Source organism: Pararge aegeria, chromosome 12, assembly GCF_905163445.1.
Source record: "Pararge aegeria chromosome 12, ilParAegt1.1, whole genome shotgun sequence".
Taxonomy (NCBI): Eukaryota; Metazoa; Arthropoda; class Insecta; order Lepidoptera; family Nymphalidae; genus Pararge; species Pararge aegeria.
Genome location: NC_053191.1, coordinates 11,179,601 through 11,198,629, shown reverse-complemented (window position 1 = coordinate 11,198,629; position 19,029 = coordinate 11,179,601). Strand labels below are relative to the sequence as shown.

At 34.4% G+C, this 19,029-nt stretch overlaps 1 non-coding gene across 1 annotated transcript; it reads right to left on the bottom strand.

Annotated features, from left to right (window-relative positions):
- Window positions 1-18,667: 18,667 nt before the first annotated feature.
- Window positions 18,668-18,739, bottom strand: Trnac-gca. Its single transcript has one exon. It is a non-coding gene; the product is annotated as a tRNA-Cys (tRNA).
- Between the last annotated feature and the right edge of the window lie 290 nt (window positions 18,740-19,029).

The following is a 19,029-nucleotide window of genomic DNA, read 5'->3' as shown; positions in this document are numbered from 1 at the left end:
GGTATTAAAAAATACCTTGAACATTGTGTATTTTTATGAATTCATTTACTTTTTAGTCCATATGTCTACAAAACCATTATGAAGTAAATATCTGTAGTGTATTACTTAATACGCAGGATAAACTGAGATCCTTCGTTAAATGGCAGTAAATTGGGGTTCCAAGGAAAATTAACACCTTACCCGAAATTCTTAAACAGCGCAACCATTACCAGTTAATCTCGTCTCGGTATTCCGTACAAATCTCTATCGAGGGCATTCAATAGAGGCGACCCACGTCATATTGTGCGAATTTAGCAAAAGCCCCAGATTTGGTCGGGTACTATTTTCAATTCGAATTCTGTTGTAACATTTTCGACCTTATCTGTATCGTTATTAGGCTTACTATGTAAAACTATTATGTGGGTATCCGACAAGCTTTAGGTGATACGAGCGTTGCAGCTAATTAAGTTAACCCCTGCCGTTTCATGTTCCTCTTCATACCAGGGTAGGTGTAACCGCAAGCTTTATAACACTATCGTATCATATCACTACAGCATACGTGCGGGCTTTAGCCGCCTTTTGTATGGTTATCCATGTATGGTAGGGCAATAAATTGACCACAATTAAAAATCGAATCAAACGAGAGTCAGCTTCGCACACAAATGGCTTAGTATCGCCGTACACTGTAAAATACTTTTGTAAAGTAACAAGAGAGGGGCTCTAACAAAACGTTATCAATTTGTAAATTATTGCTCTATCAATTCAGACATAAAGCGTACATTTTGAAATTCATTTATCACAGTCATTGTACTGAGTATTACAAATTAATATATTCGTTTTATTTAAAAACACAATTTTTTTATTATATTTAACAAAATTCAAAAATTGTGAATAACATTATTAGGTAAGAACGAACACTTCGAACTTCGAACAACTAATTTGTATTTAATTTACATGGCGGTTTATTTGCTATTCACCATCTTGGTTTTCTAATATTATTGGTACAGCGGCAATAAAAATTAACTGTGAAATTAACAACTGTCTACCTATTACGGTTCATTTGGTACAGTGCGCTCACTGACAGAAGGTTGGACCGCAAAGGCTTAGCAATAGGGTTTTGCAAAAGAAAATGGTTCCGTAAAGTAACACAATAGATATAACTGCGAAGTGATCACTAAACGAATGTGCAATGTTCTCGCAGTACTTGCTTGTGCAGAGACCATACGGTATTTGAAGAAACGAGCTGAAATTTCGCACGTTGACAGATTTGGTGGCGAAAGTAAACGCTAAAAAAGTGTTCAAAAAAATAGTAAGGCTTTAGGCGCTTTAGATTTAGTTGAAAATGTTAATAATGACTACTATATTTCGCGGAATAATACATTTTTGCTTAATTTATGAAGTTCTGTTCATTTTTATTCGAATGTTCTTGTGCCTTTTATCCAAACGGTTCAAGAACCAAGAACGTTCTGCCTAATAACAAATTGAAAAAGAATACAGACTTTCAAATAAATTTCTCAAGAAGTTAACTGAAAAAGCAAATATTAAATAAGTGCCACGTAAAATATAAAACTAACTACGTTTATACGGCTATACTAGTACTATTCCTAGCTACATTAGTAAATAACAGTATACTCTGTTTGTATGAATCATTATATTTTACGCCGGACCGACATAAAATTGTGGCAGCTATGTGTTCTATTAATTTTATTTAAAAAGTTGTTTTTGTTATATTAGTTTTCTGTATGCTAGAATAATATCTATACCTACTTGTATTATAAATGCCAAATTTTACCTGAATTCGGCCCCACTGCACTCTATCATGGTGAAAGCTAGATACTCATTGGAAACAACGGATCCCATGGCACTGCTACTTAATTAAAACATGCTATGCAGACAAAAACGCTGGTAAATTAATATTTAGTTAACTAGTTATTTTGATTTCTGATTTACCCGGCTAAGTTCGTTTTGGGCTTCTTCTTAGACCAGGACGCGTTTGGACGCGTTACGTAGCTTTAGTTTTAAGTTTACGAATGTGTTTATCGCCATCATCTCACTACCGTGTAATTCTCATGTACGCATCAAAAGTGCCACTTATGGGCCTACTATGAACAATTCGAAAGTAAACTCACTGTTCCTGGCTTGCTTCGACGGCAGCAGCGTCGCCAGTTTGGCCGCGTCAGCTCTCTGCAGGTTCTCGAACAGTTCCTGTTCCCCCCCAGGGTAGAGCTCTTGGTAGAACTCCCCCCCAGCCTCCTCCCATCCCTCGTGCCGCTTCGAACGTGCCTTGTTCTTGGAATTACCTCCTGACATTGTTTATGTCATTTTATCTGGAAGAAAGTGAGAAATTGCTTAGTTTTTACCGCAGGGTTAGCAATGAAATTGATGAATTTAATATAATTACATATGGCCTACTTGAATAAAGATATTTTTCACTTTGACTTTGACTGACTTTGATATTTATTTTGTCGTTTAATAAGCTGGTCGTTTTGAAAAACAGATGGAGTAAAAGTATTGATAAACGACTAAGACACCGAGGGGTATCTTTGCATCGTTCGAGTCCATGTAGGACTGCGGTGCATCGTTAATGCAGCCGTATTTATATCAAAATACCCACCAACTCAATGTCATGAACATAAATATCTGGATCAAATATGAATTTAAAGTTATCCAAAGTTTAATTATTTAGTCACTTTATAAGTTTACTGTAACACTATTGAACGGACATGACACCAGACTATCCTTAAGGGAGGTGGCAACGATATCCTAGTACTTTCTCATTCATATTAGTTTGGCTTAGAAGTTTTAGGACAAAGACGTTTAGTAGTGGACCACTTAAGTCTGCAGCTGCTACACTGATTAGCATTCCGAACGCGCCGACCATATTTGCCGGTTAGCTCTCCTTTGCCGGAATCTTGTTTAATATTCGCCGCGCACATCCCATGATTATCGACAAGCGTTCTACTATCGCTGTATCTTTTTACTTCACTTCCTAAATGGGGGAAGTAAACAGATGTGGCTCATGAATATTTCTGAAAGATAACAAATACATGATACCTTTTACCTATTTTTTATTGTTTATCCTTATTCAAATTTTTTTTATCACGTTTGAAGAATTTAGGTTACCTAAGCTAAATTCTTCCCTGTTGGTGTCACTAACACGGTTGTTTTAAAGGTGAACTTCTTATGGCCTTCGCATGCCTTATCTCGAAACCTCGATTAAATCGAATCATAAGCGTTATTTTTTTCAACATGAAAGTAATAGATTTTTTTAGTTAGCAAGTCTTGAAATATAAACTAAGTTAACACTTTCTTAATTAGTTGAATCTTTAAACTAATAGACTTTATTCTTCCGATTTAATAAATAAAAATAAAAACATATACTACGACAACACACATCGCCATCTAGCCCCAAAGTAAGCGTAGCTTGTGTTATGGATACTAAAATGACTGATGAATATTTTTATGAATAGTATACATAAAAAAACTTATAATATTCAGATAAACACCCAGACACTGAAAAACATTCATGTTCATCACACAAACATTTTCCAGTTGTGGGAATCGAACCCACGGCCTTGGACTCAGAAAGCAGGGTCGCTGCCCACTGCCCCAGTAGGCCATCAAAAAAAAAAAAAAAAACTGTTTAGTAAGTTGGTCATATATTTCACTTTAATCATCACTTAATATTTTCTTTTTAAACTAATACCACTTCAAAAGGGGTGGTGGCCTCAATTACCAACTGGTTCTTCACGTGGCAACCGGCAAACGGTTGTTTGCTGGTAATGCAGATACCCTTTTTGACAAGGCACACTAGTTTTAACTTTTCGTCCTCACGTGGTTTATCAAATCCAATCCCGCACAGCGTTAATTTTAAAGTACAATGACACAATTGTGTCTACAGATATTAATTCTCCGAGTATAATTACTTCATTTTATGGTGACTTTAACAACAATAGTTTTATAATAATTTCACTTAATCTGAATATTATTTTAAAAATGTTATTACTGTCATTATACAGTTGTGTATTGACAGCGGTAAAGAGACACCGTTATTAATTTATCAAGAACAATGACAGCATTGTATATTGACCAATAACAATGGTCCGTATATCTAATGTAAGTATATTTATATAAACTTTGAATATACTTACAACAAATCATAATTAAATATGGGAATTATCAAGTTGTTACTATCATTATATTTTAACACACGCATGCACAACAGCACGCGTGTTCACGCGTATGCGCGCGAGTTGTTAAACTTGGAGTTACAATTTGAAAATGATTTTAGTTTTTAACTTTTCGTTTCTTTTTTAACCATTTCCAAATTAATTTAGTAAATTTACTTTTATTTTGGAGTAGTTTATTTGTTGTCTTACATGAATTGGAATTATGAATGAATAATTTAAAACTAATTTGATCAAAATTTTCAATGAAAGCATTGGTGACTTATTTAAAACGTGTGATTTGGGTTGACTTTTATATTGAACTTTAAAACAGTCTACTGTACTCTTTTAGGCGCTTTGCAAACAAGCGACTGTGGCTAAATTCCGCAACACGCAGGCAAATGTTTGCGGTCACTTCAAAGCGTATTAACGGGGACGCATTGCATAAAAGCGGACTTTAAAAACGCGACTTTTTGCGGTTGGGTTTATATACAACATGTCTACTTTTGTAGTGCATTATTCTTTAGTCTTGCTTATACAAGGTATTTTAATAATACCAAGTTTTAATCTGGTTATATCTTATTTCATTCTATTCAATGTATACATATTACGGTTAGACATGTCGGAACCCGTGAAGTTTTCATGTCTCTACTACTATTTTTCTTCACCGACCGTACGACCTCATATTATTTTTGTTATCAATATAAACTATATTATACCCTAAAATAGTAGGTAGTATTTCGAATTAACTTTACTACTTAAAAAGGGAAAAAACTTACTAATTTTTCCTTTCTTTTATGGTCTACTATTGCTAAAAATGTTTCATTTAATAAGTAAATAGCTTGGATGTCATTCACGATCGGCTATATCTTCTTAGTACCCAATTAACTCTAATACTCATTAGAAAGCTCAGTGGGGTGAAAATGTACCGAACATGACCCTTCTTATCTGACGGTTAATTGTGTTTGTCGTAATATCACGCTGGGCTGGGTTTGGGGCGGGGCTTTATGGCCATTTAGAAACATTTTATCAACCTACTTTCAAACGACGATTTTATTTTTTTTGCTAAGCTATATCTTATCTTTATATAATCCATATATAGTGAAAAAGCATCGCTTATAACCAGAGAAACAATTCACAGGCAAGAAGCACGTCCTGCAACATACAACCCGCAGGGTGATAACGTATCTCGCGACAGGTTTGCGACAGGCGTTAATCTTGGAATCACTGGCCAACGTCACTTTTGTTTATTTATTGTATGGAAAAGTGACGTTTGACAGCAGTGATTGCAAGATTTACGCCTGTCGCAAACCTGTCGCGAGATACGTAATCGCGTAGGCGTAGGTGTTAAGCCTCATGTGCCTTCAATTATACCGACAATCAAGTCCTTCAAACCGGAACATAGCATTGCAACAATGCTGCTTAGCTGCTGAAATAAGCATTGCAATAATAATTCCCCATACAAGCTCTGTCACAAAAAGCACTACTACAACTCAAAATTTTATTGTTTCTTGAATTTATGTGTGAGTAAAAAAAAAAATAAAGACTGCTGACAGAAGAGAAAACTAAAAACAATGGAATTAATAGAACGGAATCAGTTGGCGAGATCACAAGATTTCACCCATACAAAATGTAAAACAAGCATATTATACAGTCAGGACTTTATACAATTTTTTTTATAAATAAATATACTACGATAATACACACATCGCCATCTAGTCCCAAAGTAAACGTAGCTTGTGTTATGGGTACTAAAATGACTGATGAATATTTTTATGAATAATATACATAAATACTTATAATATACATATAAACAACAAGACACTGAAAAACATTTAGGTTCATCACACAAATATTTTCCAGTTCTGGGAATCGAACCCTCATTGTATATGTGTTTATATACGCGACACTAGTCTGGCGTTATATATCACAAGCATGTCGGAGTCATCGATGTCATGATGCGTACCAACAAGCTTCCCCTGTCAAAAACTGCTCAACGCCACTAAAGAAGTCTCTACTTCAAAAGTAAAATACATTCTTCACCGATTTATCTGGTAAAAGCGGAATACAGGTAATTGAGCTTTATGTTCATTGAATACATTACACTACTTGGTGCCGCACAGTCGCGTGGAAAATTAGACTAAAATTGCGAACATGAGTTTCAGTTCCTTCCTTGGCGACATTTTTCACCCTATGATTTTTCGATACGCTTAATTTCCTTTTATTCGTTTATGAATTAAATAAAATAATTGTATTTATAAATATTATTATGGCGGAGAGATTTATAAAATGTAACCCCCTAAAATCTGCCATCCGAAACAATGGCCGCCTTGATCTCCCCTACACTTCTTTTTTATGTACTCGTATAGAGCATGTAGAGACTACAGCAGCTACGCGTTACGGAATGACAAACGTAGCGGCTACAGCGTGGCTACGAAATATGAAGTGATTGACAAAGTTCTTTCTATATTCTAAAACAAAGGTAAAACCAATGAATAACCCAAATCTGCGGTGGTGTGCAATTTTGTGTTCTACTTGCGACCAATGCTCACACACAGCACTGTTGCTCAAACTGGCGTCTTGTAATTGGACGTTAATTTACACGGAAACGTGGACGTGGGTAGGACCACTTGCTTTGGCCTTAGATTTAAAATCAAACCACAAGCACATCGCAGTGTGTTTAACTGATTTATATTTGACAGCTTAATACCTATGTTTGTTACTATTGTATGTTTAGGCAAGTTTGACTAGAATACTAGTTTAATAATTTATCTAATTCGTAATGTATTCTAAGTTTCTCGTTAGTTAGGTAGGTATACAAATGTAATGGCTTACCAAATCATAAAACAGGGTCAGTTTAGTAATCTAAACCACATTTAATAAGCAACTGGTTTAGAATATTAAATGTTTTGTATTCTGAGGACCAAATCTATTAGCTACATAATTATTTGGATGAAGCCGAGCACCTTCAAATTATCCGCGATTTGGGATTAAAGAAATTTGAACCAAAATCTCAAGGCTCGAAAGTTGCTTACCTCTTGAATAGTTTTAGCTTCTTTATTCTTAATGTATTTCGCTACACCAACATCTTACATACACTGTATACCAAATAATCTTAGTATAACGTCATGTTCTGTATGTTCGCCAATTACAGTTGTGATACATATAATCAATACCAATATTTATAATCTTAAGTTATAATATAATCTTAAGCTATAATTTTAACTTATCTTATAATATAAGAAATCCTTCAAATACTGTGCAAAGTTAGTTTGAAAAAGTCAAAAACAGGTGAGATACAATAAATAAAAACGAGCACAATCAAATGTAGGTTCTTTTCTTGAGGTAGGTTTATTTTTATTATGTTCTGAATAATTTGGAAATAAACATTACACTATAAAAGCTACGTAAAGTTTGTAACCATTTTAAGAAAAGAAAGAAAAAATCGACTATAGTTAGCAATTTTAGTGACAGTTATTTATAAAGAGTGGACGGAAAAGCAATAACTAAATAATATTGACAAATACAAACGACTTTGTTAAACAAATAAAAAGCAAGAAATAAATATCGACAACATTTTTAAGTCGATGCTTAATAAATTGTAAAATTATTAAGTATAGATATACTTTGAATACGGTTTCCTTTTTATAGTACTCACAACGCAAGTTCTACATTTTACTAGACTTAAAAAATGGTGTAGAAAATATTGTTTTTTCTTTTTTGTCCAAAAATTATTGACGCTTTTTAGTGGGTAGTTTTGCATTTATTTAAGATATAATAGCCAAATGTCTACTGTTCATAACCCTATAAAAGAAGTTGCTTTTTTCCCGAGGTGAGGGTGTTAATGGTTGAAAAGTTCTCTGAACACTATTAGCTTATTTATTGTGACGAGCATAATTTTCTTAGCAGCCGTATACCATAATCGAATCGTGTAATTCCAGTGGCTATCCATGGTCTTCAACGTCAGTTTTACTTACCCATAATTTTTGAAAGCTTATAATTGTGTGCCTTTAATATTTGAAGAGTTCCTTAGACTTCTCCGCGATCCCTCCGACAAATCTTTATCAAATGGGACCACCTCGAGTAACAAATATACAAAAATAAAACAAACAGATCAATTGAGAACCTCGTTCTTTTTTTAAATCGGTTAGAAACCAAATCAATGACAAAATAAAATGACAACCATGATGAACACTGACACAGAAAACAATAGAGTAATCGATTTCTTACAGGACTGTCGCAAAACTATGAACATTCCTAATTCGCAGCTTTCCTCTTCGCACCAAAACTGCGCTGCAAAACTGCAATTTTGCAGCCGTTGTGTATTTCCAATACAAATCGTGTACCTAGACCCTAAGATGATCACATATTCCCTGTATTACACTTATAAGGTTATAAAACAGATTACAACCTCACATAATAATACAACAACCGCTACAGTTTGCGCGAATGACTCATAAAATCACAAATTGTGCTCATAAAATTTAATGAATTGGCACATTTCCTTTAAGCACCTTCGCGAAAGACCGAATAATTATGATTTAATACAGCCCGAGGGATTTTTGCAACGTGAAGTTCAGGTTTTTCGTCGGTTTATGAAATTACTTCGCTGGATTTGCAGTTTGTTCGTCCATCTGTTTATCTGTCCGAGCCTTATGACTTCTGAATCTTTATCATCATCACATAAACCCATTACCAGCTCACTACAGGGCACAGGACTCCCCCCACAATAAGAACCATGCTGGCCCAATGCGGGTTAGTGGACTTCACAGCCTGTGAGAACATAATGGGGTACTCTTAGGCATGCAGGTTTTCTAACGATTTTCCTTCATCGTTGAATCAATTTATTTTAATTGCATAAAACTCTCATAACTTAGGTTGTTTTTTTTTTTTTATTACTGGGATTTGAACGCGGCCCCCCCAAAAGATAAGCCGACTAACCACTAGGTTATCACCGCTACCCTATCCAAAAATTAACAACGTAATGTTACAGTAATTTGATATTAATACGACTGCATTATCGATATACTCCAGTCCTACATGGACTCGAACGATGCCGAGATTCCTCCCGGTGTCTTAGTCGTTTATCAGAAGTTATAACGTTACTTTAACATATTGTATTATATTATATTCATTATTGTGTAATTTTTTCTTAGGGAAAGTGCCTGGTGGCTTGTGACACAGGTTTTACCTAGTTCAAGCATGAGTCCTGACATTATAACTGTGTAACAAAATAACCCGTAAGCAACATAAGTAAAGTGGAGAAATAAATAAATCATTAATTTATTCATTCAACGTTTACTTGATTTCAGTCGCCCTTGGACAGTTTTCTGGTTCCAAAGTCTGCTAATACCTGAGGCTATAACAATTATTGTGTCTCAGTGGTCAATCAATGCCAACAAATACCAATTCAAAAACGTTTATTACTGTTAAAATTTAATATATGCAACTATAGCAATAAAAGTCAAAGAGGAGTTCACGCCTTTTTCTCTAGTTATTCATTGTGAATATATTACGGTAATTGAAAATTACACCCAATTTGAATAAGCACGATACAGCCGTTCTTATAAACTGAAACTTATTTTCTGACTTTTATTAAAAAAATATTGTTTTATATATTTCTACATTTTGTCATTGATCGACCACCGACACCAAATTGTAATAGCAGACTTAGGGCCCTGTTTATCGGTTCGTCCTTTTGCCCCGTGACAAATACAATAAATATAATTTCTCCATTAAGGTGCATGAAAGGTGTAAACCTCACAAAATTACTGTGTAAATTTACCATTGTCAGCCTATTGACTTCCCAATTCTACTACTGGGAACATTAGTAAAGTAAGCCCCACCACACTGCTCCGATATGGGTAAGCGGGCGTTAACTACAGCTACTATCATCATACATTCATTCATCTCTCACAAGAAAGAAAAATGAAAGTTAAAGTGTCAAATGTAAATTGTTGATGTTGGAAAAGAGCAACTGCTGAGTTTCTTGCCGGCTTCTTCTCGGTAGAAACTGCCTTCCGAACCGGTGGTAGGGTCACTAACAGACAGGCTTGACGTTTCAAAGTGCTTTTACAAGGCCTACTTGATATAAATGAATTTAGAATTTGAATTTGAATTTTTGAATTATAAAGTCATGTGATTTTCACCGATGACTTAAATTGCTGGCTGAAGCACCGGATGGATAATTTCTTAATAGGAAAACCTACCCCAATTTTGTGAGATAAAAATAAGTATTTTAGAATTGTTCGTATTGCAATATTTATAAAATTTGTTTATGTAGTAGTCATATTATGTACTGATCGGCTCCTAGTGTAGTCGTCAATTATATTTAACATATTTTGTAACATTATACATAGTTACGTAATATATTAACTCCGCTACTAATTATGAGAGCACCGTAGGCGTACATTAGACGTACATGTTCCTTACTTGTCGGCCTACGAGTATTATATAATTATCAATCAGCAAGTAATTAAATAAATATTACATTGAATATTAATGGTAACGGTTAAATATTAATGTCATTTTAAATGTACTATATACACAAATATCAATATAATGTGCATTCAGCTTTCCAAATATGTTTACCAATTTATGTGAAATTGTTTTACTTTTTGTGTTGGATTTCTTTTTCTTTCTACTGTTGTATTGATATTCTGTGTAACATTTTTGATCCAATAAATTATTATTATTGTTATTATAATAAGACATAAAGTTAAATGTTTTAGTGTACCAAATGATCTGTAAAGTTAGTAAAACATTTGCTTGCTAGCAATCGAGAAGTCGTTATCAAGTATGGAGTACTTTAATATCGGAGTGAAATAGATCTTTATTGCATTGTGTCAAATCTCAAATTTGCCTAGAGCCCTTTAGCTCGGGCTTTTGACAGAACGTTTGAAAACATAAAGAAGAAGTACAGGATTTACGACTCTATAACGTGTAAAATTAGGTTCATTTAACTTTGGCGATACAGAGTTTAATAACGATAATTACTCCTCGATTGCGAGCGAGCAAATCTGGAAATAAGGCCACTGGTAACTCCGTATCACCTAAAAGAACGCCCATATTCTGTAAAAGTCAGTAATATATCAACAAACAATATTATCAAATTTGATTTCAAAGGCTATTTATTCCTTTGGGTTTTTCATAACTTTTCTCTTTTCTAAATCACCCGAAGTATACGACGAGCTTAACAAAAAAAAAAATAGATTCAGATGAATATTTCCGAGATGTATAATGTTTATCTGCATGACTTAAAAATAGAATCTATGGCTAACTGATGTCACCTTAAAGAGTACTCTATAAACGCTACTGAAAATAACATCCAATTGTGAGATTTTCTACTTACGAGTATGTGTTCTAATTCGTTAAAAAGTTTACTTTCATTTGTATTTAATCGAAAACGCCATCTAGCTAAAATACTTGGAAATAGAATTGTCAATACGCCTTTTTATTGGCGCTCTTTCAATTCCATAAAAATTGAAGTAAACGTTTGCTTGATCGAATCATGTAGATTTAGGTAGAAAATCTTACTCTAGGTACTCAGTACCACCATACGCCTTTCAGAGCTACCAGCTGGGCAATGGGTTCCTCTCTGTGTTTGTGAGTGGTGCACAACGCTCTCTTTATGGGGGAAAAAGGATTTTAATTGTATCACATTAGTGATCAGCGGTGAAAGTGTAACAGTTACAGCATCCGCCTCCCGTTCGTAATGACAGAGTCGATCTCCAGAACGCACCTCACAGTACCAACTTTTAGGAGTTACGTGCGTTTATAATTTAAGTAATCCTCCTAATATTACAAAAGATAATGTCAGTTTGTTTGTTACGCTTTCGCGCAAAAACTACTTAACCGATCATCATGAAACTTTGTACACGTATTCTTGGAGGTATCAGAAGTAGCATAAATATGCATGTAGCATAGCAAAAAATTTTTGTCAAAAATCTCATGTATGACTATAGGTGTAGACTACGTAGCAGTACGCTGCGTCCCGAAATTTACGCGGGCGAAGCCGCAGGGCATATCAGGGCAGGGTATAAAATACAACTTGCTTCAAAAAGTTGTGTGAGGTCTACTTATCCGCACTTGGCCAGCCTGGTGGACTACGGCCTAAGCCCTCCTCAATCTGAGAGGAGACCTGTAGTGGGCCGGTAATATCTTCTATATATATAAAAGAAAAAGTGTGTGGGTATGTCCCATATAAGCTCCGAAACGGCTGGACCGATTTCAATGAAACTTTCAGGGAATCTCCGGATTGACCGGGCGAGTAACCCTGTAAAGTTTGGTGACGATCAGAGCACTCCTATTTTTGAACTGTCAAACTGTCAAATACAGCTTTTATTTACTATGATGATATTCAATTGTTAAGTGTGCATGGGTGTAGATAATGATCTTCACCCGCTCGAGAAGAGAATAGAAGAGAATGAATACGGAGATAAATAAATGATTTAATATAATATTATGAGACTTAAATGAAAAATTTAATGATGTAAGTTTATTGTTTAAATAAAATAAAATAAAGCAAAATCTAGCCCATCGAAGCGGGCTGGGTTAATGCTAGTATTTAATATAATATACTAATGATTGAATGCTTATGATGACATTAATGATCAACCCAACCCAGCCCCACTACTTCGTGTTCTCCGAGGCATGTGGCAAAACAATGCTAACTTTCTAAAGCGCTAAGCTGAGCCGTGAAATGGAACTGATGGTGGTTTTCTCACACGTATTAGGTGGAAATGTAGTCTTTGGAAAGTTTTGGCGCCATAAATTATAATTACATTATAATACCCTGTGCACTGTACGCAAGCCTGTAAAAGCGACTGCACTTACCTTTGAAAACAACCTCATTGCCGATGTGGTCTAAAAAGTAGGAGGTACTGGGGTTTTTTAATTTATAATTTCTTGATTGGGCATGGGTCTGGTTTAGCTTCGACCGTGGCTAGTCACCATCCTACCGTAAAAGGCGTGCCGGCAAGCGATTTCGCATTCCGGTACGATGCCGTTTAGAAATCTTGGATATGGGTTTAATAAAACTGTTATATGTACCTTGCTACTTACTTAATTAGACTGCTTCATAATTGCAGTGAAAGGCGCACTTTTAGTAAAAAAAAAAAACATATCTTCACCAAAAAAGTACGTTAGAGGCCTGCGAACATTTTTCATATATATTTGTAATGATATATTATTAATATATAAATCCATATATATACCAATCAAGTAAAAAACATAATGCCCTACGTGGCGAAATCGGGTATGAAAATTTTTCAACAAAAGGTCGGGTTACCGACTTACTAACTAACGGACTTGTTTGCGATTGCCTTTTATAATTTGAGTGTACCTACAAAAGTTTTCGAACACTCGATAAAATCAATTAAAACTCCAGTCACGGGGATTCTTGACGGAATTGATTGAGAACTTCCTTTTTATTTATTTAATATTTAATCAAATCAATTAATGTTATACTGGAATTAAATATTCCGATTTTAACTAAATTAGGAGTAACAAAATGACTGATTTTAAAGCAACCTTTAATTGGTTGACGCCGATCTTATTCGAGAAAATTTAAGTAAAGTAATCAGTTGTTTTGGCATAAGTCTGCCTCATTATCATGATATGGAGTTTTATACCAACTCATAAAATATTTTAATACCAGTGCGAGAATTTCAAAGAAACGGTTTAAGAGCGCTTCTTATCCCTAAAAGTTGTGTTTTCTTTGCCTAAAGTAATAATTGATCTACGGTCATATTGGATAGAAGCAAGCGTTACTTTATGGAATTCCATGATATATTATGTAAATCCATTTCATAATTTCAGGTAAAACCCATGTTAATATATAATAAATAATGTCCATATTATATATGCGCATTTACATATTGTGCTACGAGGTAAATATTGTGTCTTAAATACAAAGATAACAGTTTTATTATCGGTTACGTTAATTTAATACAGCGTTTAAGTTTTTATTCATACATTAAAATTTTGCTAACATAGCTGGTCATTAATACTAAAACAAAGCTAAAGTTAGTTAAATCTCCTAATTGAATAAGATCAAAAACAACAAAACGTCACGGTAAGCTGTTTTGTTCGAAGCGGTTTATCTTTCGGTAACTTCGTAATAAAATCTGCGAAAGCCAATAAATTCTAAATTAAACTAACTTTTGTGGTTTACTTACATGAAGTTGTTTGTATACCTACCTTATGGCTTAATCACGAATAATATTACAAACACTCATTAGGTTTTAACTATGAATGGTTTTTTGTGGTGTAAATAATATTGTTATGTGCTAGTGTTCGAAGAACTTGAATAAGAACACACGATGTATCTTAAAAGGCCTTAATCAGCTTTTCAGTAAAAGGTCAATCGTAGTCCAGAGTGGTAGCCGAGGTCACTAAGATGTTACTTCATTTCGCTTTCAGAGCAGAATCACTCTGTCGCCACGTATGCCCGCCTTCATACAGCTTATGTCGGCCAAGGACCTTCTTTAATCAGAAATCGTAAACAAAAGAAATGATCTATAAACCGACGACTGATTGGCGCACCCGGCAGCGATCCTGCTTTCTGAGACCAAGGCCGTGGGTTCAATTCCCACAACTGGAAAATGTTTGTGTGATAAACATAAAATTTTTTCAGTGTCTAGGTGTTTAGATGTATATTATAAATTATTTATGTACATTATTCATTAAAATATTCATCAGTCATCTTGTAACACAAGCTACGCTTACTTTGGGGCTAGATGGCGATGTTTATAAACGTTTTGAATTGCGACTATAATTCGGAATTACTTTGTTGATTTGTAGGTATTAGAAAATACATATTAAATACCTACATGTTATGTTGTCACGTACTATTATGAAATTTACCTAGTAGGTAGGTGCTATATGGTTCTTTATAACAATATTTAGGATCGATCACTTTTATCGTAGTGGCATCACTAAAAAGCGGAATGCAATGGAGGTTTTCAAATATTATGTCCGAAAATGACTAACCTGAAATTCACTAAAAGATATTTTTTATAGGCAATATTTATACTCCAGCTATATAATTTAATTGACGCAAACTGGTTATTTATACAAATATTCTAAGAACGTGAATTTATAGCAAGTATAAATACTCATTCGTACTTACAAATTCACATAAATCAGCTGACTAAAGGCCGTAATAGCAAACCTTTTAGATCAAAGATAACCCGCCGTATTTGGCTTATTGCCAGAAAAAAATTCAATTGATTTAGCGTTTATTTCAATAGAAGAAATTTATATTTATTTTCGACTTCAGCTACCAACTCTTAATATTATCTTCATTATATACTTTGACCACATCCTGTGTTAAGACCAAATAAGCATCAAAATATAACTTAATGCAGCCAGACTTCTTCAGTGGGATAAAAAAAGTCAAAGTCAAAGTTTTTTGTCTTTATGAAAATTAAGCTCAATTTGCTATACTCCGCGAAAAGCAGGAGAATCTGTATGGTGTAATTTATATTTTCTTCAATCCTTATTCTCCACACCAAACAGATCTTCAGCAATGTACCCTCAACCCCCATTTCACTCTCTTAGGGAGAATTTTCTTAGTGGATGCCTACAGTTTATAAAGAATACACCCTCCGAAATTCAAGTCTCTAGGGACAGCGGTTTAGGCTGAGCGTTGATTTTTCAGTCGTATATCATTGCTCATGAAACCCTTTGGGTAGAAAGTTCACAAAAACTGCAGTAAACTTCTGTTTATTTTATTTTAGGAACCCAAGTTTCTTGAAAAATTATAGACTTTTATACAAACTTTGAATCCCAATATAGCCTCTTTGGGGATAGATTTTCAAAGTCTTAGTGTGCGGCTTTGTCATAGCAGAAACCTACTGTCAAAATTTCAAGTTTCTAATTCTAGCGGTTTGATTATCAGTCTCTCAGTTTGAATATTAGATTTTATTATATCTTTATATCGTTTCGATAAGGATCGCGACACCGTATTTAAAAAAGGGCACCGAAACAGTTTTCATGAATGTGAATAAGGGTATTTCATTGAAGTTGGTTTTTTGTGTACCCAGTACAACAACTTACCGATACAAATAAATAGCTTGCTTCGTATTATTCGTATTTTTGCATTTATGCCTTAGAGACATAGTTTTGAAAATTCAAACCACACGGTAGAACAACACACTTTTACTTATGAATCAGGCCGAATATTTGAGCTCGGTCGTATATTCGGTAGAGTGAAGGGACCCTAAGGCTAACGGAGAGCGTCTACAAAGTCATAGAGAGTTGCTTATGTAATGCAAAGCATGGTAAGATTTCTTACCCATATATACATCTCAAGACACTACTCATACTTAGTATGTTTAGAAAATATAGTACCAGCGTATTGCTGCTTTCTCAACGCTTAGATAAAACCTTATGTAAATTTGAGTTTTGCAGCCATAATTACCGAAATAATACGTGGTGAGAAAACAAAAGTCTGAAAATAGAATGCCGTAGTTTATAAAAATAGCAATCGTCCAAGATCCCGAAAAATATAACCTTAATGAGACATGTTTTATTTGAACATGAAATAAAAATAGCATTATAATGTTAAACGTTTTGTTTGTTATTCTTTCTGGGTTCCTTAACGGAAAAATGGAAACTTGTTCTTTTTGTTTATGACTAATGTTGAAGAGCGGTGAACTTGTCAATTTTAATGAGACACTTAATTTGAACATAAATGAAATGCTTTTCGGGGTTCCGTATCCGAAGAGAGCCGTTCATCGATCTGTCTGCCAGCGGGTTTTATGTCATAAGCCGTAATAGGTAGAGAGTAAAAAATATTAACTGGTTAAATTATTTTTCGGTGAATTTTTTTTTATGCACGCGATTTATTGATTCTCAATCTCTCTGACTGATAACTTATAAAGGTAATTGATTGATTGAATCAATAACCTATAACAGAAAAATGCTTGAATTTTTTTCCGTTATATTCCCATAGTCGCCTCATAAACCATGCGAGAAGAGAAGTGCTGAGGACAACTATATTCTTAACTGCCACATTCTGATCATAGAGCAGATTCATTTCAGTGAGCACACAGAAGATAGAATGTGTATTATTAAAAAAAAGTGATTAAAACACAAGAAACGTGTGTTTTGTCTATATGTTTGTCTGTATAATAATGCATACGGAACCCTTAGTGTGCAAGTCAAATTTCCACTGCTTTTAAAAGTTATTTAAACTTTATTTAAACGGATATTTAAACGTTTTCAATTAGGGTTACCTTATGGTAAACGAAGCTGGGATTATTTTTTTTTTTCAAACGAATTGCTTGAAGGTCATAGGTGTATGTGCTCAACACCTTTTTTCTCAGAATGATCTCAGAAAATAGTGCATGTTTATAGTGCTTCTAAACATAGTCGCTAACCTGGGTCTTCTAAGAATTAACAGTGTTATCTAGCAGGCGATAGAGAAATTTGATGCAGAAAGGCAATTCATGGAGTGTGATACTCCACTTTTTATTGAAAAAGAGATTGCAGAAATGTTACAGCAATCTCAGTCAAGCGTTTTTAATATTTATTTGCTTACCTGGCGACTTATGATAATGTTGTAATTCAGTACAAGTTGAAAATCTTTTGCTTTTTTAAAGTTACTATAATAAAAGGACCAAGCAGGTGGTTAATGGAACAATTGCGTAAAAATATAGCATCACTCCACGTCACGAAAACATCCTTTAGTATATCAACCTAAGTCCATCAATCTGAGGCACCTTCGCGACATGTGCCTCTTATTACTACTAGTGACTATCTAGTGAAGAATTAAAACGCGAAAGGCGGTAACCTTTTAGTCAATAAAGTTTTTTTTTTTTTTAATTAAATGTTTCAAGTGCCGTTCGGAAATAACACAAGACTTGTATACGTGAAGCTGATACCTGAATAATAAAAGGTTGTCATTTAAATATACTTTATTTATTGATACACTAGAATACGGGTACGGAACCCTCACAGGTCGCGAGTCTTTCATGCACCTGACAATGTTTTCAAGGTATTTTTCACGTCGGCATTAAGTAGCTAGCGGAATTTAAATTAGCATTTCTACCTTTTATGGAAGTTCGTATATTTCTGGCCCGCGCACTAAACTAACCCAAGCCATTTATTATTATGATTTGTTGCGGAAAATATATCACAAGCTACATTAGCAGCATGGCTCATAATTTTGACTAAAACTCCGTGTAAAATTACGGTTACATTATGTTTTCCCTGAAGGTATATGCATGAGGGCTGACTATTAATTACTTTGTCAAGAATTGAAATAGTTATAGCCGGACAATGGTGTCTTTGGTTTGATTTTATGTGTTTGAGCAACGTCCATTTCTCCGTAGATATGGAGTTAGACCTTAGTAATAAACTGTTCATAAATCGCTATGAATAAATGTATATAAATGAAACATTTAATCAGCTAAAGTATTCAAAATAAATCCACAAGTATAATTATAACGTGAAAGAAAAGCGAATTCCAATATCAGATAGGAAAGAAATAAAAAAGAGCTTTACAGACTGCTTGAAGGGAACACCCGGATTTGAACCGGGGACCTATCGATCTGCAGTCGATTGCTCTACCACTGAGCTATATTCCCTGTTGTTTCAAGGTCTAAATGTGTTGTTAGTTTCAATGTCTAAATGTGTTGTTAGTTTCAATTATTATCTTTATAAGAAATAAGACTGACCGACTGACTGATCTGTCAACACAAAGGTCTGAAAATTGTTAAACGGATAGCTATTATAACGTAGTTGTTCACTTAAACGGATTTTAGCAATGTATGCAGGTGACATGAAAGGGGTGTGAAATTTGTATGAAAATCGAACTTCCTACTATGCGACGCCTCTCATAATATGCGATCATTTTTATGGTACAGCACAAGGCATG